The sequence below is a fragment of the Tamandua tetradactyla genome, chromosome 16, assembly GCF_023851605.1.
Source record: "Tamandua tetradactyla isolate mTamTet1 chromosome 16, mTamTet1.pri, whole genome shotgun sequence".
Taxonomy (NCBI): domain Eukaryota; kingdom Metazoa; phylum Chordata; class Mammalia; order Pilosa; family Myrmecophagidae; genus Tamandua; species Tamandua tetradactyla.
Window position 1 is genome coordinate 64,068,206 of NC_135342.1, and position 27,092 is coordinate 64,095,297.

The 27,092-nt window shown below is 37.2% G+C and overlaps 1 long non-coding RNA gene across 2 annotated transcripts in view; it reads left to right on the plus strand.

The window, feature by feature from the left end:
* The first annotated feature begins 21 nt into the window (after window positions 1-21).
* Window positions 22-27,092, plus strand: part of LOC143660354 (uncharacterized) — a 135,276-nt gene continuing 108,205 nt past the window's right edge. For both annotated transcript variants that reach the window (XR_013163976.1, XR_013163978.1), the window contains exons 1-3: window positions 22-109; window positions 199-416; window positions 18,382-18,561. This is a non-coding gene — a long non-coding RNA (uncharacterized LOC143660354). The remainder of the gene's footprint in view (window positions 110-198; window positions 417-18,381; window positions 18,562-27,092) is intronic.

A 27,092-nucleotide genomic window follows, 5' to 3' on the forward strand; every position in this document is an offset into this window, starting at 1 on the left:
CTTCTTCCGCTCCCAGAGTGCCTAGCTCGTTGCGCCTGGACTGCCGCTCCAGCTGTCAGCCTGAGGGGAAAAGGGCCGGAAAAGGGCGGGGGTAGAGGAGAGGAACGCGGTGGGTGACTCACCGAGGACTGGGAGGTTTTTGGTCTCCAAAGCTAAAGGGACCCTGGGGACTGATAAAGTTTTATCTTTTAATGTTAGGCCTGCATAGCCACCTGCAGCAGCAGCCTTTTCGCCTCAGTTCTTCAGTTTATCCCATTTGAAGAATATAGAACGATGCTAAGAAAAAAGTAGATGGTAATAACTCGTATTTCCACCACTCAGAAAAAGTTCACTTTTGCTTCGAGTCAAAACCCACCGGAATTTCTTTGAGGAACTTCAAATCTCTAATATAAGAGCTCGCCCTTAATGTAGATTCGGTAATTTATCTCATCATTTTTGTCGTCGGGGAATTTCCTTTTAATCTTCTCAATAGACCCTTGACAGATAATCCATGTGGCAACCTTAAAGTTTCCACCTGTCTTTATATTACTTATTGTGTAACTAGAGCTACAAGAAAGCAATTCGAGCCTAAAGTCAGACCATAACAGGTTGATTTTCCAGTCAAAACATACACTAGGGTTGAAGAAGAGAAAGGCGGTAATAAGGAAATATGTTTCTGTGTATAGTTTGAAAAGAGAAGGACAACGAAGAGAGAAAAAGTAGGCAAGAAAGCTAATTTGCAGAAAGAGGCAAATCATACTGATATTCACACATCTTTATGTGTGTCTCATTTTAAGCTGCTATTTGTGTAAACAGAAACAATACTTCAGCAACTTGAATTATTTACTAATTGTTTGTCCTGTCCTTAATCAACCTTTACCTTCCCTATGTCACCAGAGGTATTTTATCAACATTTTGATTTATTCTTTTTTTTTTATTTTTTGGCCTCTTACCCTTTTAAAGTAGACTCCTGATCTCTAAGTGTCAGAAAACACAATAATCTCCGTAGTGAAAAACATTCCCAAAGATTAAACTGTGATTTGGTAGCAAAAGCGAGTGTGACTTGAATGTAATCAGGATTTTTAATGTATTTGGCATGCAAAAGTATCCCTTTCCTCTTTCTACAATTAGACTTTCTCCACAGGTTTCTGCTATACTTACCCTAAAGTATATGGTGGAAGACATATTATTATTTGTAATTAGTAAAGGAGAAGCTCAATGTTATCTTTATTTTGAATTACAGCCAGAAAGATAGAAGGGTCATCTTGTTAAGGGAAAGAAAACTAATAATGATTGAGTCCACTGAGTTCCTATAATATGGCAGTCCCATTACAGGCACCTGCAAACGTTTAATCCTTTTAATTATTGTTTCTCAACCATGATATACTTGCAGATTACATGAGGACATTGTTAAAATATAGATTTTGATTTTGTAGGTCTGGGATGGGACCTGAGATTCTGCACTTCTAACAAGCTTCTCTTGAAGCCACTACTTTGTTACTAAGGCCTATAACATTCTTAAGAGGCAGGTATTTTTTTTTTTTAATTTACAAATGAAAGTTGTTGCTCACATGTCACTCCCTTCATGAGCTTTTTCCTGATCATTTTATTTAAAATTCCATCCCCTCTCTATCTTCTGTTTCTGCTTTAGTTTTCTCTAGAGTTCTTATCCCTTTTGAATAGTCTGTAGAAGTTACTTATTTTCTTCATTGTCTTCCTGCATTAGAATGTCAGCTCCTGTTTAGTTCACTTCTATAGCATCAGTATCTCGAAAAATACCTGGCATATAGGAGGCACTCAGTAATTATTATGTGAATGTATGAGCAAACTGGAAAAAAATAACAATAAGGCTCAGACATTTGAAATGACCTTTCCAAGATTACAGGGCTGGTGAGGATCAAGCTAGGTTTCTATGATTCTAGTTCCCGTGCCCCTGATTATACCACTCTGAAGCAAAATAATTGGATTAATTTCATTAAGATGCTGAATTTCAAAATTTAGAAGGTGGTTGTGCTTAAGTTCACATTGACATTGCAGTTATATAAGCTAAGCAAGTTGTATAGAAGCAATGTGAAATTGACTTTAAACACAAAAAAATTATTCCAGTTACACATGTGGGAAAATAAGCAGATTCAGATAAACAAAAAGAGAAATAAATTAAAACCACCTGAAATCTTACCACATAGAGAAAACCAGTATCAAGCATAGTCCAAAATGCTATACCTCTTACAGAGACTAATATTAGCTTCCTAAATGGTCTTTCTGCTTTTACTTTGAATCTCTCCCATCTCCATCCTTTACTCTTCAGCCAGAATGAGTTTTTTAACCTTTTTAATGGGAAATTTCAAGCCTATACAAGTATACAGAGAACTGTTTAGTGAAACTTCATTTCTGAACTTCAACTCTCCCCCTTTTCTTCTTCTGAACCCCCAATTCCTCTTCTTATAGCTAATCACCAGGTCTGAGTTTCTGGTGAATCCTTCAGGAAATTCTGTTAAATCAACCTTTCAGTATCTTTATGTATTGCTTTTAAAAAACAAATGTAAATGGAATTTAACTCTACATAAAATTCTGAAACTAGCTATTTTTAGTTGATAATGTATCATTAACACTTATCTTTATGGCAGATCTAGATCTATATAATCATTAGTAGTTGCATGGAATAGATTTGATTTATGCATAATGGACCCTCTCCATTTGTTTAGAGGCCCAGCTACATTATCCAACCCCAGCTTCTGTCAGCCTGGAAAGGGCTAAAGCTATCCTAAGGATGTTTCTAGAACGCTATACTTTTCTACTTTATATAACTCTTTTCCACTCTAATTTTGGCACTCTTCTATAACCAAGTTTTTCTCAATATTCATTCATTTAACAAATATTTATTGGGCACTACCTTTGTGCCTGCACCTGTTTCAGGCGATAAGCAAAACAAAGTCCCTGCCCTCTTAGGACTTACAATCTTGTCAGGGAGGAAGAATGTAAATAAATAATAAATGCAAATCCCATATACTAAATATAAATCCATATGATATCAGGAGGTGTGCTCAGCCCAAGTGGAAACTACTTGTCATTATCAGTCTTGTAACCCCCCTCAAAGAACCATATTTCCCAGCATTCGTGTGTCCCAGGATGCCTGCCTTGGTGTGTTCTCCTCCAAAATTGACTCTGAGCTTGGCCATGTGACTTGCTCTGACCAGTGACATAGTGAGAAGACTATGCTGTCCTAAGTAGAGCTGAGGGAGTAGTGAGAAATAAGCTTGAACTGCTTGGGTAGAACTGTGGATTTTTGTTATAAACCCAGAAAGTAATGTGATGAAAGTTGTATTTTTGGAAGATTAGTCTTGCAGTAATAAGCAAAACAGATTCAAAGGCAGAGAGCTAGGAATTAGGGAGGACCAGGTAGGTAGGAGGCATTTAAGTAATTTTGTGTGAGGTGATAAAAACCTAAAGTGGCAGAGGGAATAGCAAAAAGGGGTGGGTGGATAAATAGACACATTTCATAGAAAAATGGGCAGGAGTTGGTGATTGTATGTGAAAGATGAGGGAGCAGATGAGTAAAAAATTACTTTGAGTTTCCTGTCATCTGTGCTCTTTCTGCTACTTTTCACCTCTAACTCATTCACATTGCTTGAATGTATTATCTTCCCTCAGAAAACTTGAAGCTTTTTGTGGAACTAGACAGTGTTCAGATATGGTCATTATAGACTCACTGTAGATATTTATTGTATAAGGTCACTTATTTTGGGGGAAGATTTGTAATAAAGTGGAACTGATTTTTTCAGATATTTTGGAGAGTGTGATCACATGTTCTGAGTTACAAATTACTGATTGCCCATAATTTTTTTTTGGAAAATGTTAATGTTACTTATTAAAAATAAAAATTAAAAATGTACTTTTTGTTTGTGATTACAAGAGTAATACACAGTCATTGTTAAACAAGTAGTATGAAAGTAGACCTTATATAGTAAAATCTCCCATAATCCCACTACCCAGATACAATCACTATTACCAGTTTGACGTGTATTCTTCTAGATGAAATATTTGTCTTAAAGTTTTGAAGAACCTGATTTCAGAGTATAGTAGCAGCCATTGTGTCTCTTTATTTTGGGGTTACTGGACTTGATAGCACTTTTCATCGTTTATTTTCATCTGTCAATCTCATGATTAGCTATAGGCATAATTAGTTATCCATTTTGTGGTAGAGTTGCACAATTTCTTAAGAGCTCTCCACATTTTTGATCCAGGAGACTTCTGTTCAGACTTCCTTCTAGTGTGATTTAGGGAGCTTTTTGTATTTTTCCTGGGTCTTACCCATCATTTTCATTATTTATACTCTTCTGCCTTTTGGAACAATGCTTTGAATTTTCCTCATTTTAAAAATATTGTGATTTGGCTATCAGATGGTTGTTATTACTTCCTAAGATAATAGAATTTTTAGATTAAGAAAATTAAGTCAGTGCTTCTAGGATGATGTGTTAAAGAATGCTTGCTGGTGCTTAGTGCCTGATTCAAAGTAGATATTACTGTTTCATCTTTTATATGTTGCTGTTCAACTCAGGGTAGACGTGTCTATTATAGAAAGAGTTTGGGAGGATTCTTCCATGTAATTTTGTTATTGGAAATTTAATGGTTTACCAGAAGATCAAGAATTAAAGGATTTTGACTTTTCTTATGTGCCAAATAAGGCTGAAGAATTGAAGTCTAAAGAAAAAATCTTGGCAACAGGATATAAAGATTGAAAGAAGACCACTGGAAATAATTAAGAAGATATTTTCCATGTTGCTGTATATTATTAAGAAAGGGAACTGACTTGAAATCATCCCTTATTTGGTAGTCACTACTGGAGGATGAATTCGTTCAGAGAAATGTAGGAAAGAATATTAAAAGAAACGTACCTTCTTTCCTTCATTGAATTTGGTACTGTTGCTTTGTCCTCTTAACTCTAAGTGTACCTGATGAATTTACAAATAGTACATTTTTCTCTCATTGGATTATCTTTGTCTTTCAATTTAGGGAGTTACCCATTAAATACCACAGCATCTTTTGTTAAGTCTAGAACAGGAAATGATGGTCCTTTAGGTATTCCGGCAATATCTTGAGCTTTGCAGCATCTATTTATCATCTTATTAGATTTATAAGAAAAAAAATAAATAGCAGCAATACCACCTTCAGCCTAAACTGTATCCATGGCTGGGGTTCAAGACATCCCAGAGAATATCTGGCAAACTAGCGAAGGCCCATCAGAAATCCACTTGCAAGAGTCACTGAGAGAAACCTGGAATGGAACCCATCTTAAGAGAAGAGTCGGAAAGACTAGTTTGGTCTAGAAAAAAAGCCTCTGTTTTTGGAGAGAGGAAAATGAATTTCTGAATAGCAGGAATCTGCCACTCAGATTTGGTTCTCAGTTCAGCCCCTCTTGGACTTATATCTGACTCATACAGCCATGATAGATAAGTTTTATGAGAAAACTGAAAGGGCTGGTTCATAAAAGCTCTGTGAGACATTTGGGCACAAGTAGTAAGTAACACTGTCTATAGAATTTCTCTAACAGAGTGTAACCACAAAACTGGAAGGAAGCGTTCTCACTCACTTTGTACTTCTGACTCCTTGAGGCACCAATACTTCAGCAATGGCTATGGCACAAGACCTGAAACTCTAGGACACCTGCAGTGTCAGCAGGTGGGATGCGGAGACAACAATAGATAGGGGCCAGAGTAGGAAAAGTAAAACCAAGGATACCACAGGATAACTGTCTGTTTATGTACATACGCATCAGGCCCTCAAGTTCCTAGAAATATTTGCTGCAGGGGAAAGATGGTAAAGGCCTGAGCAATGGCTACTGAAATATTGATTATATGTATATGTTACGGTGTTAAGTATTCAACAAAGACTGCCTAAAATTAGCTCCCTCCCCATTACAAATTAGATACATGCCTACATCCTCTATTGGTCATTGTTCTAGTTTGCTAGCTGCTGGAATGCAATATACCAGAAATAGAATGGCTTTTAAAAAGGGGGGAATTTAATAAGTTGCTAGTTTACAGTTCTAAGGCTAAGAAGATATCCCAATGAAAACAAGTCTATAGAAATATCCACTCTAAGGCATCCAGAGAAAGATACCTTGGTTCAAGAAGGCCAATGAAGTTCAGGGTTTCTCTCTCAAGTGAGAAGGCACATGGCGAACACGGTCAGGGTTTCCCTCTCAAGTGGAAAGGCACATGGCGAACACAGTCAGGGCTTCTCTCTCATCTGGAAGGGCATGTGGCTAACACGGCATCATCTGCTAGCTTCTTCTCCTGGCTTCTTGTTTCATGAAGTTCCCCAGGAGGCATCTTCCTTCTTCATCTCCAAAGGTCGCTGGCTGGTGAACTCTGCTTGTTGTGGCTAGGTCATTCTCTGCTCTCTCAGAAATCTCTCTTATTCTCCAAAATGTTTCCTCTTTTATAGGACTTCAGAAACTAATCAAGACCCACCCAAATGGGTGGAGACACATCTCCCCTAATCCAGTTTAGCAACCACTCTTGATTGGGTTACGTCTCCAGGGAGATGATCTAATTACAGATTCAAACATATAGTATTGAATAGGGATTATTCTGCCTTTACTAAATGGGATTTTGATTAAAACATGGCTTTTCTAGAGGATATAGATCCTTTCAAACCAGCACAGTCATTTAAAAAAAATTACATTTTCCTGAAACTAGAACTTTAGATTCATTTATTCTCTCAAAATAAATTTAAGAAAATAATTAAAACATTCTACTACTATATTAATCAAAGTTGATGATGTAGAAAAAGCATCAAGGAATGAAAAAGTAGGATTTTTGTTAATAATATACGTTCATGAGGCAAAAAGCATTCTAAGGGTATATATGTGTGTATATGTGCTTTGGATTATGATTATGTTATAACGGACTTGTATATCTGTTCTAATGAAGGAAGCTATATTGTATGGAGTAATGGAGGTAGTCTTTGAAAAGTTAATGTGTTTTCTGTCTTTTGTCTTTTCTATACCAAATATTCTCTCTAGTCTATGGGAGGCATCCATCTGTGGAAAGAGTGTGGGTCAAGATTAGTATCTGATGCAGAGTAAATTTAGGGAGAAAGAGGCAATATTTAGCTCTGATATGCAAAATGGGATTACTCAATAAGTCAATAGCTCTGAAAGTCAGAATGTTTGCTCAAGAGATAATTTTCTAAATCTTTTTGTTGTTCTTGTTTATAATAACCTAGCTTGGAGATCTCAGTTCATAGGTCCTCTTAAAGCATAAGAAATTCCCTGTTCACCATCAAGATTTAGCTAGACTCAGAAAGAGGTTTTGATGTTAGGGAGGTAAAAGAAAACCGCACTCCCTTTCATCTACAAGGAATTGAAGGATGGAGAAGAAAATGGTGATTAGAAGTACTTATTTTTGTTTTCCCTTCTTTGGGCTTTGGCACAGAGAGCCGAGGTATGTCAGATGAGAGGGAGGAGTTCCTATCTTATGTCTTGTTTGGGATTCAGGAAGATGTTAGATAGCCCTGCATCTACCTGGGCTTGGCCACATTGATTTGATAGCATGTTTAGAGCTGTGGAATAAAAGGCTTTGAGCTGGTAGCCTGAGACACTTCGTTCTGGTGTGGCATAAACAGGACCCACAGGTAGCAAGAGGAGATGGCCATCATAGGGAGGGATCTCTGCATTGAATTTAGCAGGGCAGGATGCCTGAGCCAGCCCTAATGGAAGTCACAGCCATACCTCCCAGGGGTCAAGGTTGGGCCAGTTAGATTGGGAACACTTCCAAGAGGAGCATAGCCAAAAGAAGGAGGCACAAGTGCACCAGCCATGGAATGGACTTTGAAGGCCAGCAGTACCCCCCAGCAATCAGGCAATAAGAGACATTGCATCAGAGACTGGCAGAAACTGGCTACTGCATATCCAAGGACCAGCATGAAGGCAGAGGCCCCTTTCCTCCATTGTCAACAAGTCATGTAAATTTCACACCTCTCTGCCCATATGCCTGCACTTGCTCAGGGAGAGTATGGTAGTTAAGGAGGGAGCCAGCTAAGTGATGGGACTATTCTAAAGGAATTAATTTAAATCAGTTTGAACATTTACGTTTTAGAAAGTTACTTTCTTTATGCTAACCAGCATGTAAAGGCTAGTGAAAGAATCCAGATTCATCAAAGACAAAATGAAAAGAGTACAAGTTCCCCTACACATTTGAGTGATAAGTTAAATGTGAGTTAAGTTTGTGACCCTCCACATAAATAATCCCTGAAACCTGCACTTTTCCTTATTGAAGGCAGTACATGGAAAGAGGGTGTAGCTTAACCTGGTTGAGGAGAAAACTCTAATTTCTATAGGAAACTTCAGCAAGCCACCCTGCATTGCTAAAAATTTCATGTGAATTATCTGTGGTTGTACACTGTGGCTGGTGATAACTGGCAGTTGATTAACATATTTTAAGCTTAGAACTCTCTCCTGAATTCCAAATCTGGATAGGCTGATAGCACCTTTCACCCCAATGTCCCATAGATACCGCAAGTTAAGCAGGATAGAATTGAAGTTGCTATTTTTCATGCCAGACTGTTCCTTCTTTTTAATTCCATAATTTAGCAGATACTCCCACCATCCCAAGTGACCTAGTCAGAAATTTGGGTATCATTCCAGATTTTCCATTCCTTTATCACAGAAATCTAATCAGTCAATTGACACCCATTCCTTTGAATGGTTTAAGAGGCTCATTACTTTCTGGCCCCGGGCACTCTTTCAGCTTCTTTCCACATTGCCTAAATGTTAGCTGTAGTGCGGTTCCCATGCAGTGCCATTCTTGCTCATGCTTTGATACTTTAGTATATGTTTTCTCTCTGCCTGCAGTGGCCTCCTGCTGTAGTCTGCTTAGGGAACCACTAGCTCATCGTTTAAGTCTTAGCTCAAGAACCTTTGTGAAGATCATAGTGCCCGCAGAAAGTGAGGCTCAAGTGCTTTGCACATGATCTACTTTTGCACTCTTGTATTATATAATCCTGTTTAACTTTCAGGTTCCCCACAGTAAATGGAGGGTCCGTTAAGGGTAGAGATTTTATACTATTCATGTTTGTATATCAAAGCAGGTTATTGCCAGTCACATAACAGCTCTCAAAATTAAATACTTGTTGAATGAGTGAATTTTTCAAAGCTGTGTTTTTAGAAACTTTTGATATTTTTTTTTACATTTCATTCTTTCTAGGAATATAGGAAGTTAGTATTTGTATGGCTAAGAGGCCTTATTCAAACTATACTGACTTTTCAGTTGATTCTGAATGTTTTTAATATTTTCCTTTTAAATAAAATTTTATGTGGGGCAGGCAAAGGTGGCTCAGTGGCAGAATTCTTGCCTGCCATACCACAGACCCAGGTTCGATTCTCAGAGCCTGCCCATGCCAAAAGAAAAGAACCTGGCTTAAAACTTTATGTGTACAATCTACAGTGCCCTGCTTAAACAAATGAACCTTTTTAAGAATGGAGTTTACGTTTATGACAACCCTATTTCATAGTGTACAGTAATGTGGGGTTCTTAATAAATGTAAGAAAAATATAAATTACTAGTTTTTTAAAAAGTACTCTATGAATCCTCAAATATTACTAGATAATGCTTCACAAAAAGCCTGGGAGGAAATACATCAAACTGTTAGCCATGATCATCTTTGAGTAGTGACAATGAGTGCTGTATTTCTTTCTTTCTCTTTTTTTTTTTAACTGTTCTATAGCTTCCATTTTCTATAGTTGTTCTAGTTTGCTAACTGCCGGAATGCAACACACCAGAGATGGATTGGCTTTTAATAAAAGGGGATTTATTTTGTTAGTTCTTCAGAGGAAAGGCAGCTAACTTTCTACTGAGGTTCTTTCTTACGTGGAAGGCACAGGATGGTCTCTGCTGGTCTTCTCTCCAGGCCCCTGGGTTCCAACAACTTTCTCCGGGGTGACTTCTTTCTACATCTCCAAAGGCCTGGGTTGAGCTGCGAGTGCTGAAATGAGGAATGCCGAGCTGCTTAGGCTAGGCTACATTGCTCTCTCTCATTTAAGCACCATCCAATTAAGTCAAACGTCACTCATTGCAGCAGACACACCTCCTAGCTGACTGCAGATGTAATCAGCAACAGATGAGGTTCACATACCATTGGCTTATGTCCGCAGCAACAAGACTAGGTATGCTCACCTGGCTAAGTTGACAATTGAGTCTAACTAACACAATAGTTATTTATAATTATTGCTGTTGTTAGTGGTAGAAATTACTGAAAATAAATTGTATTAGCAAAGTAGTAAAGCATAGTGGCTAATAGTGTAGCCTCCAGAATCAGACAACCTGTGCATTTTAATGTTCCCTGTTTTCTCATCCATTAAAGGAGATAATAATAAAAGGGCTAAGTGTACTAATGTACATCTATTAGCCAGGTCACTCTTGATTGCAGGTAGTGGAAGCCTGCTCTAACTACCTGAAGCACAAAGAGAAATCCATTATGACATACAACCAGCAAGTCCAAGGGCACCTACTGGATCCGGGGGCTCGAATGATGTTTCTCTCTCTACCTTCAGCATCCTTGAGTGCGTTGGCTCCATATTCAGACCAGATTCTTTTCAGTGACAGGGAAACAGAGGGCCACAGAGAACCCCTTTTTACTTTAAGGGAAGAAAGACCCTGCCTCTCCAAAACTTTATGAAGTTTGATTGGCCTTGCCTGGGATATGTAACCACCATGCCCAGGGAATGGTGCTCTCTTATTTAACCAGGTTGGAATCAATTTGGATGGAGATGGAGCCAGGACCACATGGAGTGGGGAAGGAGAAAAGGGTGTTGTAACCAGGGAATGAAGGCCAGACAGGTAAAAATGACGAGTTTGTCCTGTGATCGAAAGAGCTTAGTACTGTTCTTGGAATATAGTTAGAGCGCAATAGATATTATATTTGGTTATTATTAGAGTACTGGATCATCATCATCATTATATTTTATAATTAATTTGTAAGAATTTTGAATTTTTATTACCTGGCTTTTGTATTTTAATTAACCCAGGGTAGTAAGAGTTGAAATCCATCTTTTGCATTTAGTAGGTATTTCTTTATCCTTATCTTTTGCCTCAGGCATTTATATTTTAGTAAAATGTTTTTTAAAATTCTTTTTTCTAAAACGTATTCTTGATCATTTTGATTTTTCAAGTGGCTAATTGTTGACAGAAAGACTTGATTTGTTTAAGACCTTTTCCTTCTTTTATGCATTAACAAGTGATGGCCCTGAGTGTTGGCCTTGTGTAAACTGCATGGTCTTTATGGCTCTGTTGTTGCCATATTTCAGTTAACTGCAAATTAAAAAGAACTTAAAAAATTGCAGCAGTTTCCAGCTTATATCCTGGAAATAGAACTCTCCATGGGACCCCTAGCATGGTACAAATATGTTAGAAAATAATTTCCATTGTATTTTGAAGGCCTGTAAGAAGGCTGTAATGGAGCATAGATCACCTACCCTGCGTGTCGCCTTGAGTGACTGCAGTCTGGAGACTGTTGAAAATCTCTCATCTGAAGAGTTAATTTTCTCTCAGGATTAGTGTCAGGGGCTGCTGTGATTAAAACAAGACACTTAAGATTGGCACAGCAACAATTAAAAGAGCTAATTATAAAAAGAAAACCCAGGGGGTCAGCATTCAGCCCTGGGAGCTACTTTGGCTTGAGCTTTACAAGGCTTTTATTTCAAATATACCTCTTCCTTCTATTTCATATTTTTTCAGCTTTAATAAAAAGAAGTCATTAAATTAACATAAATAAGCAAACTAGTTTTATCTCCTTAATGTTTTTTCTTTTTTATCTTTTTATTTTGAAATGATTATAGATTCAAATTAATTTGCAAAACTAGTTACATACATAGTTTTGATTTTTTTACATAAATGGAATCATATAATAGAAATTATTCTGCAATTTTATGCTCCCCCACCCTCCACTATATCTTCCTATCTTGGCATGTATTCAACATCAACACATATTGATCTCCTGCCTTCTTTTTTATTTTTGACTTTTTAAATTGTATAATACAACATATATACAAAGCAAAGAAATAAAAAAGCAGTAGTTTTCAAAGCATTCTTCAAAAAGTATTTACCAGACAGATCCCAGAGTTTGTCATGGGCTACCATACGATCCTGTCAGATTTTTCCTTCTAGCTGCTCCAGAATATAGGAGGCTAGGGAGCTTAAATATTTTTTTATCATCACAATTGACTTTTTTCCCTTCTTTTTTGTGAAAAAAAACCATATATACAAAAAAGCAATAAATTTCAAAGCACAGCACCACAGTTAGTCATAGAACATGTTTCAGAGTTGAACATGGGTTACAATTTCACAATTTTAGGTTTTTACTTCTAGCTGCTCTAAGATACTAGAGACTAAAAGAGATATCAATTTAATGATGCAACATTCATATTCATTTGTTAAATCTTATCTTCTCCACCATCGCCTTTGATCTTTCCATCCCTCTTTTTAGGGATGTTTGGGCAATGGAATTGTAAATTTTTCATATTGGAAGGGTCTCTCACTAATATGGGATAGGGAGATGGAACTATCTGATGTTCTGGAGAGGCTGGGCTAGGTTTCAGGACTTATCTGGACCAGAGACCCATCTGGAGGTTGTAGGTTTCTGGAAAGTTACTTTAATGCATGGAACCCTTGTGGAGTCTTATGAGTGTCCTTTAGGATTGGCTGGAATCGTCTTGGTTGGGGGTTGGCAGGTTAGGATAGGTAGCAAGGTCTAACTGAAGCTTGCATAAGAGCAACCTCCAGAGTAGCCTCTCGATTCTATTTGAACTCTCTCTGCCACTAATACTTTATTAATTATACTTCTTTTCCCCCTTTTGGTAGGGAAAAGGATGGAATTGTTGATTCCATGGTGCCTGGTCTGGATTCATCCCTGGGAGTCCTCTCTCACATCACCAGGTAGACTTTCACCCCTGTATGCCATATCCCATGTAGGGGGGAGAGTAATGGTTTTATTTGCAGAGTTGGGCTTAGAGAGAGTGAGGCCACGTCTGAGCCACAAAAGAGGTCCTCTAGAAGTAACTCTTAGGCTTGCCTATAGGTAGTCTAAGCTTCTCTGCTACCTACATAAGCTTCACAAGAGTAAGCCTCCCTACCTCTATGTTCTGAATTACTTTAACCTCAACCTGTTCGGCTTCATTCTTATCTCTAAATATCAGGTTATATATAAAAAATAGCCTTTCAAAATCCAGAAACAATAATCACCACTCCGGACTTAATGTGTCTGCTCTAAAAGCTTACAATCCAGGCCCCTGTTTTCTTATAAGCATTTTCTAAAGGTAACCATACCATTCTTGTTCTTTTGTTTCTGGCTTATTTTGTCTCACCAAATGTCCCACCTGTTCATTCATATTGTTGTATGCCTCACGACTTTTTTCCTTTTTGTAGCAGCACAACCTTCATTCCTAAGTATACACCATCATTTGCCAATCTACTTCTCTGTCAGTGCATCCTTCATCTCCTTAATGTTTTAAAATGTCTTGAAGGCCACTTTTGTCCTTTGTGTACATTCTGATTCTTTTCAGGGCCGTTCTTAATGGCTGAATAAAATTAAACGTGCTCTTCTTTTCTTTCTCAGTTTTACCTGACTTTTAGATACATATTTAGGAATGTAGTGTTCTATCAAGACAAGTACAGGATTTGAAAACAGATAAAGATTTTTTATCTTTTTAAAGAACAGATCTTTTTCCTTTACTTTTTTTCTTCAAGCCAGTAAATCAAAGAAGCATTTATTTTTTATTTGAAAAGCTGATGCAGCAGTATCAAATAACTGCTGTTCAAACAAAAAACTTACCTGCAATCTTAGTTGCAAATGTGGCAACCAGTTTCAGCTTTGTCCTTGCCTTCTATTTTTGGATACATGCACACATCACCTTATTTAGTTGAAGTTGAGCATTTTAAGTAACTAGAAAAATTCAAGAAGGAATTTAAAGCAAGTTGAAGCATTTGAAGCTGGCATAGACTATGTAAGAAATAGGGCAATGCTTGATAACTGTAAACTGTAATTTTTTGCTTTATGCAAGAACAGGAAAGAACAAATATCTTTAAAAAATAGGGATACACTCATATATGAAATTTTCTTATTTTTGATATTGACGTCAAAAGAGAAGTAGGTGTTACCCTGGGTTAGTGGTAAGGCTTCATTAGCACTGACATCCTCTCAAGTCTTTGAAATAGCTGCACTTTGCTCTTGTCTTGATATTCACTCTGCTTTACCTTGGCTCTCATCAAGATTATTGTAGAAACCTCTTACCTGCCTCCAGCCTTGAACTTCAAGCCATTTTCCACACTGCTGGCAATTTCTTTTCCTCATTGGGAAGAGCTGATAATGGCACTTCTTCTAAATTCTTCAAAACCTCTCCAATGACCACAGGATAAAATCTGAATTCTTTAGGAAGTTCTCTAATGCTCTTCCCAACTGGCCTCAACCAACCCCCTCAGAGCCTCATTTTCTCCTGCTCTTGCCCCCTGCCAAGCCAATCTGGAACTCCAATCCTTTCTGCAATTCCAACTGTTTGCTTTTTTTTTTTTTTTTTTCACATGGGCAGGCTCTGAGAATTGAACCCGGGTCTCTGGCATGGCAGGCTGGAGAATTCTGCCACTGAGCCAACGTTACACCACCCCCAACCATTTGCTTTTTGTTGTGCTCATTCAGTTTCCCCTCCCTGAATTGCCCTTCCTCTTGGTCCCCATATACACTGAGAGAATTTCTAGGTCTTACTTGAGGACCCCACTCAGAAGTTTATCTCTTTTGTTGGAGCTTTCTTCACCTTCCCCAGGTACAGCTAGATTCTTTGTCCTTTAGGTCTCTACGTCCTCTGGGTTCCCAATATAATCTGTGCATATTTCTCTTACAGTATTCATCACACGTGATAGTAATGGTTCATTTGACATGTGTCTCTTCTGTACTACAGTATGTGTGAAGGCAAGGACCACAGCTTAGTCATTTTTTTAGTGTCTGTACTAATAAGAGTCAAACACTTGTTAACGTATTGGATAACATGGATGGTATGCTACTGTGCTGGTTTGAATCTGTGGTGTACCCTAGAAAAGCCATGTCTTTTAATCCTCATTCAATATTGCTGGCTGGGAGCTCTTTGATTGTTCCCACGGAAATGTTGATCCAACTCAATTGTGGGTGGTAACTTTTGATTAGATGGCTTCCATGGAGTTGTTACTCCACCCATTCCACGTGGGTCTTGATTAGTTTATTGGAATCCTTTAAAAGAGAAACCATTTGGAAAAACCTTCAGGGTCCCTAGAGCCAGGGGAGAGCCATGAGAACCATGAGAACCCATGTAGCCAGAGACCTTTGGAGATGAAGAAAGAAAACATCCCTGGGGGAACTTCATGAAAGAAGAAGCCTGGAGAGAAAGCTAGCAGATGTCCCCATGTTTGCCATGTGCCTTTCCAGGTAAGAGAGAAACGCTTAACTTCATCAAACTTTCTTGAGTGAAGGTAACCTCTTGTTGGTGCCTTAATTTGGACATTTTTATAGATTTGCTTTAATTGGGACATTTTCATGGCCTTAGAACTGTAAACTTGCAAGTTAATGAATTCCCCTTTTAAAAGCCATTCCATTTCTGGTATATCATATTCTGGTGTCTAACAAACTAGAACAGATACACAGTACATGGACAGCATGTTGGCCAATGATCTTTTAGCATGCTAAAAACAATATTTTATGTAATTTCCTATTTTGTTTTTCTACACACAAAATCAAAACAACACAAAACAATACCAAACCCATACAAAATGAGCAAAGTTCTTTGATTAAAAATATATCCTGTCAGGCAGGCCACGGTGGCTCAGCAGGTAAGAGTGCTTGCCTGCCATGCCCAAGGACCCAGTGCCTGCCCATGTAAAAAAAAAAATAATAATATATATATATATATATATATATATATATATATATCCTGTCAATACATGTAATTTAAAATATGCCCATGGTTTAGAATATAATTGAAATATGTTGAAATGTGAATGAAAAATTGTATGGTCTACTAAAGATGAAACCATTTAAAACCAAAATGGAATATTCCAGGTAGTGATAATTTTTTGAAAGATACTATGTACAATTTTAATTTTACACTATGTACAGTGTCAGATAACCTTTTGACCTTCACTTTTTTCTTAACACCTTTTTATCATAATTTCTGAAACTCTCCTTTGTAGTTAGAGTTAAAAGTCTTGAGGCAAGCTCTTCAGAACTCTAACATCTGCTTAGGGCTGAAATGGCAGGAGGAGGAATTGAAAAGCGGTGAAGAAAGAGTCTTTTCAATAAAGTACTTAGCATTTTTAAATAGCAGATGTTTGAGAAAAATCAAATTGAAAAAATATGCTGGTCATAATAGTATTGGAAACTCTTATACCAACCCAATTAGGGAGAGGGATATGAAGCTGTTAGTGGATTTGCACCTCAAGTTCTCAAGAGCCTTCATTTATAAGAGAGAGTTCAGACTTGATTTTGATCAAATTAAACTTCTAAGAATGTAGACTTTTCCTTGAGCATAGGTTTATATTTTTTCCTTTAAAATTCAAACTCCATCCCTTTACACTTCAAAGAGAAAGGATTCAAGGTATTTAATGTCTTATTTCTAATATATTAAAAATCCTAGGATAATGATTAGAAAATTTGGAAGAGAGTTTTGAAAACAATTCCAGTTTAGTTCTTATCTGCTATTTGATATTGAATATAAAATACCATATTCTGGGTTAATGACAGAATTTTTTTTTAAGTGTACGTGTGTTTAACCCTTAAGGATTTTGTATTATTCCTATAAATTTGTGGAGACTTTCTGAGGTTACATCTTTTAATCTTTTTGCTCTGTGACTGAAAGAAAATGTTTAATTTTTCCAGCAGAGGGAGACATCTGACCATGAACGTGATATCACTACTTGTCGAGGGTATTCTGTAGCCCATTTTATCAATATACATAAAAAACTCAATGTTCAAATTAACTAGTTCAATAAGTAATTTAGCTCATTGATTTTTGGGCATATCCTAAGTGCCATTACAAGCTACGGATATTTTAAATGCCATTACCTAATAGAAGGAATGTTTTAAGCACCTTTTATTGATTTTATTACTGCTTTATTTTGCTGTCTTGGTTTAAAATCATTTTAACCACTCCGTAATCAAGAAGAAATATATCGTTGGTGAAATACAGTCAATTTCCTAAAAACCTTTGACATCGTTAAATAAGGAATTACAGTTGTTAAATCATGTCAGGCAATAACTGAGGGACAGAAAAGATATAAAATTTGGAGCAGTGGGCCAGCATAACCAGTAAGCTGTGCTGACCTCTTGCATTCAGATTCTGCATTTGACAGTCTTATACTTCATGTTTGTGTATGGCTTTTATATCAGCAAGAAAGATTTAAAATCTCAGATAGCAAAGAAGGTGGAACAATGATAGGAAAATGTGATCCAGGAACAATTACAAGTGCTTTTTAATGACCTCTTGTGACTTCCAGTTAAAGTGATTCTCTAAGCAATTTTGTAATGTCATTTGCTTTTCTTGCCGGATTATAGTGTATTGCTGTTCTTCACAAGAGGGAACTAAGGTGCTCAGAGGGTTTTTTACTGGTTTCTTCTTCTGCTCATTTGGTTTTACATTAGCAGTATTACTGAGCCAATCAGCTGATAGACATATAGACAGGGAATTTGGTCCATATACTGCTTCATTAAAGACGTACAGAAGTAGGTAGTGAATGGGGAAACTCGATCCAAGCCCGCTAATGAGTTGATTGCATTGACATTTGGTGTAATTTAACTGTAGAGTGGCAAATATCAATACCTGTGTATGATTTGGCAGATGGTTGTTGAACTGTGATTAGAAGTTTAGAATGATTCCCGGTAAAAGACCATCTGGCAGTATCCCAAGAACAGAGAACTGAGTTTTCCCCATTAAATGGAATAGGTCCAGAAAGTCAAGTGTTTTGATCATTAATAGAATCTTTCCTTTTCTTTTAGCAAATGTTAGCTTCAAGAGGAAATTAATAATTATGCATGGGACTATTAAATGATCTTAAAGAGAGCTCTTTTCATTCCTTCAAATGAGCTCATATCTACAGTTGTGGCAATTATTCATCAGCCAGGAAAGAAAACTAGTTAAAATGCTTATAGATGTCATTTCCAATATATTGGGGATGTTGGAAGTATCACTGTAGAATTAATCTATTTGAGTCTGGAATCCAAATTTGATTGTAGCATTATTGATTATTCTATATTATTTTATAAATTATATAAATGTATTATAATATGAAGTACTTTAAATAGTACTAAGTTTATATTATATGTAAGATAACTGTTGTAGGTATTGGCAAAGTAAAGACATGGAAATAATGCCTTCCTTTTCCACAGAGAACCATAGATGGTTATGAGCAATGCATATCTGCTGTAAGAGATGGAACCGAGGTCTGGAGCTATGGCAGCACAAAGAGAAGCAATGAATTCCTCTGTGGAAAGAGGAAGTATCAGGGAAGGCCTCACAGAGGTGTCATTTGAAATAGACCTTGAACAGTTGGAGATGAGCCTTCAGAGGTAAGGAGCATAGCAATATAAAAGCATAGGCTGCTTTTGAAAAATATTGAGCGAACTTTTTCAAAACAGAGCTGTTTGCTCTGTTTCCTACTTTTTTCATTTTTAAATGAAATGTTAATATGCAATTATTTGTGTGTGTGTATGCTTAAGGTATAAAGAACAATGAAATAAATAAAACGTGCTTACCACCCAGCTTTGATACAGATTATTCCTAATATCTCTGAAGCCCTGGTGGGCTACTCTTCAACTGTTCTTTTCTATTCCAATTTGGAACCCACAGTTTGTTTAATATTCTGATACTCAGTTGTAAAGAGCACAGAAGCTTTAATCTCTTAAGACCCAACCAGCCTTCTTATTTTTATGTTTGGTTAGATTTGTATAAGAGGCAGTGAAGAAATGGGTTGATGTTTTTCTAATGACTTCAGGTTATGTGGAGAACTATTTTTCTTTTTGGTGAGGAAGAAGGGAGTCTTAGATAACCTGAGTGATTGTCAATATAATTTGAATAAATCATGAAATAGTGTCATTTATTCAAATTATGGTTTGGAACAGAAAAGCTCTGTTTCACTTGGAGCTTTTGAGATTTTTCTTTTCTTGTCTAATATATCCAGATTGAATTACTAAACTCATGCTCTTCTATTGTTTGGCAATGGAAACTCATTCAGAATTTTCATGCATATAGACCTCCATGTCAGCAGTTAATAACCAATTTTAGGTTTAACAACAATAATTATTTCAGAATTTGCTTCTAATTTAGCTGGTGGTCATGTGCTTATTCTCCCATTTTCACTTTCTAGTTTCATAGGTGTCTTAGTTTCCCACCTGCTAAGACAAATGCCACAGAATGACTTGGCTTAAACAACAGGAGCTTCTTGGCTTATGGTTTTGAGGCTAGAAGTCCAAAATCAGTCATCAGCAAGGCAATGTTTTCTCCCTGAAGACTGGCATTCTGGGGCTGGCTGCCAATCCTTGGAGGCTTGTTGGCTTTCCCATCACATGGTGATGTCCTTTTCTTTCTGTTTTGGTTTCTGCTGACTTTTTTACTCCTCCCTGGTGGCTTTCTCCTCATGGTCTTGTCTATAAGGTGTCCAGTTTTTATAATAGGATTATGACTCCATCTGATTCAATAGGGCCACACTTTATCTAAAAATAGCATATTCAAAAGATCCTATTTTAAAAAGTTCATACCCACAGATATGGGTTAAGATTAAGAATATGTATTTTTTTCCTGGTGTACATAATTCCATCTGTTACAATAGGATTTATAGGTGAATATATCTTATATTAAAGGTAATGATAAAGAGTAGGTCTCCATAGGGTATGAACAAACTGTAATCCCCCTTTCCATGTTAAACCTACTCTGTGGGCTGGTTCTTTGCCTGCCTTTGGATGAAATCTCAGGGATGTCCCTTTGCTTTTTCAGTCACTCTTTTTTTTTTTTTTTTAACATGGGCAGGCACCGGGAATCGAACCCGGGTCCTCTGGCATGGCAGGCAAGCGTTCTTGCCGCTGAGCCACCATGGCCCTTTTAGTCACTCTTAAGATTGAAAAAAATATACTCTAATTACTTCTAGTCATAAAACAGTCTCATTTTAGTAATACAAATGACCAATCCAATGTAACAGTCTGACTTTCATTCAAAGTTCAAGCCACTCTTTTTCACAAGCTTGGGATTGGCTTCAAGATGAGAAGTGTACAGTAGGAGTGGAGATGGGTTGCCTTTTCTATTTCCCTTCCTGGTGCTTGTCCTTCCTGCTTATTGTACCGCTAGGGGTGGAGCTAGGGAGGGGCAGGAAGGAGGAGCAAGGGACAGGAAAGGTCTTTACTTGGCAAGTATTAGTCTGATTTGCTTGTAGTGTTCCCTGGGGTTGACATATGTTTAAAGCTGGCTCTCTCTCTCTCTCTTTATTTTTTCACATGGACAGGCTACAGAAAACAAACCCGGGTCTCCGGCATGGCAGGTGAGAACTCTGCCACTGAGCCACCGATGCCCTAGAGCTGGCTCTTTTCAGGCTATTTCCAGGGTTCCTTCTCTGGGAACAGTTAGCTGCAGTTCCTCTGGCTGTGTTCCAGGGGACATCTCTAGACCCTTTCTGTTGAGATCACCTGGAACCTTTTTAGAATGGGCTTTCTTTTAAATTGACTGTTTAAAAATGGGGTCTCTTTTATGTAAGAGCCAATCATACCATTGCAGTGAGGATTGAATGAAATAATGTATGTAAAACATTCTTCCTGGCACATATTTGTTGAATAAATTAAGGAGCGATTTAATTGGTGTTTTCTATGTGGGACACTTTACAAGCACTTTATAAACCTGATCGTATGACAATCTTATTAGATTTAAAGGGATATATTTAAAAGTCTCAGATACATTACTTGCAAGGTCACAAAGCTAGAAAGTGGCTGAGCTGGATTTGCACCCAACTCTGTCCAAAGCCAGAGTATCTTTCAAAGGTGGTATGCTGCCTTCTAAAATAGCCCAGTGCTGGTCTTACTGTTTTAACGCCCAGGAAATCTAGTAAACATCCATGGATCTTAGTACCCATTCTATCTGGCAAGTTTCTTAAATGTTAAGTGTGTTGTAAATCTACAGGGAAGCTCTCTTGAATTCTTTCACTTGGCTATGCCTGTATTAAATTTGGATAGCCCAGACTTCCTTGACGTGAGTCCATTACTTCCAAGGACCTTGACCAAATTTCCTCTGGTAAATACAATCAGAGATTCAAGGGCATTCATCCTAATAGTCTGGGTTTCCCTTCCAGAGGAATCCCTCAGTATTGAATAGGTGTTCACAGTGTGTTTGTAGCTCTGGGCCTTATGAAATTCTTTATGGATGCAGGGAGATGACAGTGGAGACGTAACTGCACTTTCGTCTTTTGCCTCCAGTAGTTCAAGAACTGAAACTGAATCTGAGCTGCTCAAACTCTGCTGTGTTGACTGCTACAGATGATTTCCAGGGCTACCTTTTCAGATTAGAAACCTCAACAGAGAGGTCTCTAAGAATATGGATTCTTGTTCACTCTTATTCACCAGGGAGGATGGATTAAGAAAATCTTCAGAAAGAATTGGCTAGGGTTAGACCAGGAAAAGGCAAACCATGGAAAGGAAGCAAAATCACTGGAACATTAGTTCTAATTTGTTTCAGTAAAATTCACTTAATGAAATCCTAATGTTAAAGCTCAGTTCTGGTATATGCTGCTATGAAATGTGCACTTAATCAGAATGCTGTAAAAACTGATAATAAAATTGGCTATTGTCTTGCCTCTTTAACTTTATGCATACCAAGCAGCAAACTGCCACAAGTAAATAATTTGAAAGGCTGATGTTTTTTTTTTATTTGCTCTTGTTGCTTAAGGACAAAGTAAAGCTGGACCCCAGATTGTAAACTGGTCAGTTTATGTTTTTTTTCTTCTGGTGTACAGATAGTTATTAAGTCAACTTACATGGATTACCCTTCTTTACTCTGTAGTGGAGATATTGCCAGAGGAAAATGCACTCAACATTCTTATTTTTTGAACTGTAAATTAAATGGTTTTATTTAAGAAGAATACTCTTAAGTCCTGTTTTTAACTCTGTGGAGGACTTAGAGAAAAATCAGAAAAGGACATTTCTTGCTTTTTATGCCTCTGCTTCCTCCCCAAGAAAGAACAGATAATGTCTGCTCTTTAGGATTTTGTAAGGCTGTTGTGGCAAAGTATTTTGAGCTCCTTGGGGGAAAAAGCCTACACAATAAGGTAGAATTGTTATTTTTCTTCATGTCAGTTTATATTCTGAAATATGATTTCACAATTTCAGGATCCCAAGACCTGTGATTGAATGAGTAGTTTGCTGATCGATTCAGTGAAATTTAGAATTCTTTCTCTACACTGAACCTAAGTTTGCTTTGGTTAAAAGAGGTAAAGCATATAATTATGTCAGAAACTTAATAATAAATCTTCTGTATTGACCTTCTTTCCACCACGTATCTTTTCTAGTATTTATCTGAAACTCCAACTTATAAAAACCAGAAGAGATTGTAATTGCAATAGAATCAGCAACTGTGTGTGAGAATACGAACCGCGTAAACTATCTGCTTTTATTTTTCTACTGTGCATGACTGAAAGATTTTCTTTTCTTTTTTGTTTTGAAAATTAAAAAAAGGAAACAAGCAGTTAAAAGTAGGGAAGTTCTATGTGTGCTGCTTTTGCTACACCTTGAGGACTAGCAAAATCTTTAATATGAGACTTTATTTGTACAAAGCAAAACTTCAAAACCACTCAAAAGCTTTTCTTATTAACTGCTGTCAGTCCTGTGATTTACAGAGGCAATAAAGAACTAGAGGGGGCACATTTATCATGGAGTTCAGCACACCAGGAGCCATTTTCTCCAGCGGTAAAGGCAAGTGATAAAATGAGTTCTTTTGTTCTATAACCAAGACACATTCTCTGTTCCCTGTTCTCTAAGCTTGTGCATGCCTAACTGCTCAGGTGGCAGCTGGGCACCACCCCATCTGCACTTAATGATAAATTGTTAACATGAAAACAGGGCTGATTCACCTGGAATACCTGGCCGTGGATGGTGCTAAGCATTTACCTTCAGCCTACAATAGTTAGGTACCAACATATTTGTGGTATTAATTTCCAGTTTACTTTGAATAATATTTTGAGTGTATGTGTGTTTGTGTGTGTGGCATTTCTTTCCTTTTGGAAGGGAGTAGAAGGAACTGTTAAATAATGTGCTTTTTCTTAGGTTTGTTTTAGTAAAGATCATAACATTTAGATTTTGAGACACAACTTTCTTGCCGTATCAAAGAATGCCTGAGCTGAATTTTGATACTGAAAAGCAGAACCAATACATTATCTCAATTCACTTTGTATTTGATGTTTTCATCTTATATTCTAGGCAGGCAGGTGTAATACCTAAACTTTTCGGTGGTGTCTCTGAGCACTGATCGTACATTTGTAGGTTTTTTGGGGGGTCATGGGCAGGCTCCGGAAATCAAACCCGGGTCTCTGGCATGACAGGCAAGAAGTGTGCCACTGAGCCACCATTGCACCACCCCATTTGTAGGTTTTTGAAATGAATTAGTCAGGCTTTTAGCTCAACTAAACATAGAGCTATAATAACTTTGCTGTTTGGGAGGCTTAAAAAAATGAAGCATTTTTGAATATTCTGTAACTGAGTTCATCCATTATCCAATAGTATTTATTAAGAACTCACCTGTGGATGGCAATGTATTGGGCACAAAGATTATGGGGAAAATGTCAATGATTTGGAATCCTTGACAATGGTAGTTAATGCTTATGTGAAAGTGAACCAAACGATAAATTGTGAATGTTACTCCTAATGGAGCAAGTTATATGGTTAATCTAGTCTCCAAAAAAGGCAAAGGCGCTCAGGTAAAGATCTCTTGGCATTTCTCAGTTATACAATAATTATCTGTATTCCTTATGGGAATATTAATGATACAATAGAATGTTTACAAGACAGTAATAAGACAGAGGACATGAAAAATCCAGGAAAAAGAAATTCTCCTCAGGTCCTTTTGTGTATTGTTGACTGTTCTTATAAACTTTTAGCTGGGAAGTAATTTGGAGTGGAATTATGTGGGAGTTTCATTTGTCCATCCATTCTTTGCAATGTATAATTTAGTGGTTAAAGTTATTCTCTTGTTCCTGTCACTATCAGTTTCTTTTAACGGGAAGGGGAAATAGGTCCTCCTGTCAGTAATTTGGCAAAAGTGCTGAAAAGCCCATTATCCCTGCTGGAGAGAAAGCAAACCACCTCTGGTATTTCACATGAAGGCCTGGCAGACTTCACAGAGAGAGATAAGCCCAAGTAGGCAGCTACCAAGGAGAGATGGTTTTTTATTTTCAGAGAGATATTGACCATTAGACATTCTCCCTGAATCCACCTAACATATTCTCAGAGCAAAGTTATCTCTCTTACCTCTTAAACACATCCATTGTTATGGAAGATATGGGATGGAGAAGGAAAAAAAACCCCAACCATTTGAATAAAGAAGTCACATCTTTTATGTACCTTGTAACGTTTACTACATACCTTTGGAAGGAACTGCATCTGCTTGGATGATGGTGGGAAATTGAATATCTCATTACATGGTGTTCTTCTTACAGCATTTCTTTATTCAAGTGGGAGAAGCTGTTGGGTAGTGTAGGGAAGCACTGTTAACAACTTGAGTGTATGGAAGCCTGATGTTTTGGCTAACTTGGATGTCTGGACACCATTGCAGAAAATCTATCACAATTTTTTGCTATAACTGCACTGTTTGAAGGAAAACTTTTTACAGAAGCCTACTTTTTTTATATGGCTTTGAAGGGAATTGCATTTTATTTCTGACACTTATTGTAAAATCTCTAGTCTCTGATATTTAAAGGTGGAAACTTTTAACTTTCTATTTAAAAACAAAACAAAACTCTAGGGGCCTTTTAGTATTATAGCCTCTTCAATAATCCAAAAGCTTTGAAAAATGAAATGCTTTATTTTATGAAGCAGTTTTGTGGTCATTTTTGCCCTAAAATGTATGCTTTTATGTTGGGTAGTTTAAAGACCAGCTGTTAACTGAAACCAACCGTCAACAAAGTTGCATAAAGTTATGTTTCCTATTAGTCTTGTATCTTTCCTATTAGTCATTTATGAAAGGATACAGGAACATCTAACAGAACTCCACACAAAAGTTGGAAAAACAGATGGCGAAATCATATTGGCTTGATGGCTTGCTTTTTAATTTTTTAAAATTAAAAAAGTTTAGTAATTATTAGTGTATTATGAACTAAGACTTGTTTTGCTAACTTATCACAAAATTGTTACTAGTAGCTTGCAGTTGAAAATTGATGTTTTACTAGAATTTCTGAGAATAAAAAATGGGTTGAAGTTTATGCCTAGGAGCACCATGAAGGAGGAACTATGACATTTTTGATAGTTGGGCATGTATGAACCTCTAAAGGTATATTTATTATGTTGTCATGGTGAGCAGTGAATTAAAAAAATAACAAGACTGCTCCTTGGGTAGTCGTGACTTATTGATAGTTATCTTTACAAGAGTTCCATGCTGACTTAAGTAAAGATCTTCAGGGAAAAAAAAAACCAACTTTATTTTTCAAATAAATTCAGCTAAGAGCCTACAGGCTTCCGTGACACCGCACCGAATTATTATTAATGTGCACTGCTGTGAAAATAATGCTTACTGCTGTTTAACAATAACCCCTTCCTCTAGAATTTCAGGCAAGTGGTAGGAAAATGAGAGGCAGATTTAAGTGCTGCTGCTGAATTAAATGTGCTGGTTGATGGGCACAACGTTTTTATCGGTACTTGTACAAAGGAGTATAGAAAGAGATTGTTATTCAGGGTCAGGTTACATGTGAGACTGGTGAGGTTGTTTAAAAGGCATTTTGGCAAGCAAGGGCACTGCTCCTGGCAAGAAAAGTTTTTTTAACCTCTTGCCTTAATCTTGGATGTCCTATTTCTCCCGAGGGTTGTGTGTGATATTTATTAAAGGCTCTTTCAAGAGTCTTATTGACTTTGAGTCAATTATTAAAATCAAATATTGGGCATCTCATGATTCATTTGTATGTTTTAACTTGGATGTTTAGAGGACTTTTTTTTGAAGGTCATTAGTATGATTCTAGATGCCTTTTTTCATTTGAAATTATCTTTATGTCAAAGGCCCACAGCCAACATTTGCAAACTTATGTCCCAATATTCCCAGTATTTTTTCCTCTCCCTCCCTTTTCTCCCCACACCCCCATATTCTAGTCTTCAGACTCTTTGCCATTCTCCAAATATCCCCTCTACTGGTTTGCCTCTGTGCCTTTTGTTCCTGCTTTCTACTTGGAATACTCTCATGCTGACTCTAGCTGCTGCTGCTGTAATACTACCCATTCTATAAAGTCCAGATTATATTATATCACTTCAAAGAATGATTCCCAAGTCCCTATGTATTCTTCTTCTGTGGAATAAAAATTTCCCCTTCCTCCTTTCCTACTGCACTCTATTTGCCATAGTCTGCATTTTCTTCTTTGTGAATTGTCTTCTCTTGTTCCATGGATGGTGGGCTCCTGGAAGTTAGGGGCCCTGTGTTTCTTGTTTTTGTTTCTGCATATGTTCTAGTATAGCACCTAACACAATTGTACCTGGTGTGTTGTAGTTCAGTGATTAGAATTCAATGACAGGTTATTGTAACTCCCATAGAGTATGAGACATTAAAAAAATCCGGAAACTATTAGTCATTTAATTGCAATTCCCATGGGTGAGGTTTAATTTTATTTTATTTGGAAGGACACATGACTATTAGGGCGACAGGTATCACTGAAGGGTAGGAGTGGTGAGTTCCTTTCTGCTATGCAGTGTCCCTCTTGCTGCCACTTTTGCCTTTGCAAATGCTATCTAAGCGAACTTCCTGATGGAGTTGAGAAACTGCAACAAACAATCTGAAAGCTGGTATTTTGGAGGGCACTTAAAATACTTAAGCTACACTTGGTACATTTTTCAACTAATCCTTAACTTTTCATAGGGATTTGACAGGTTATCTA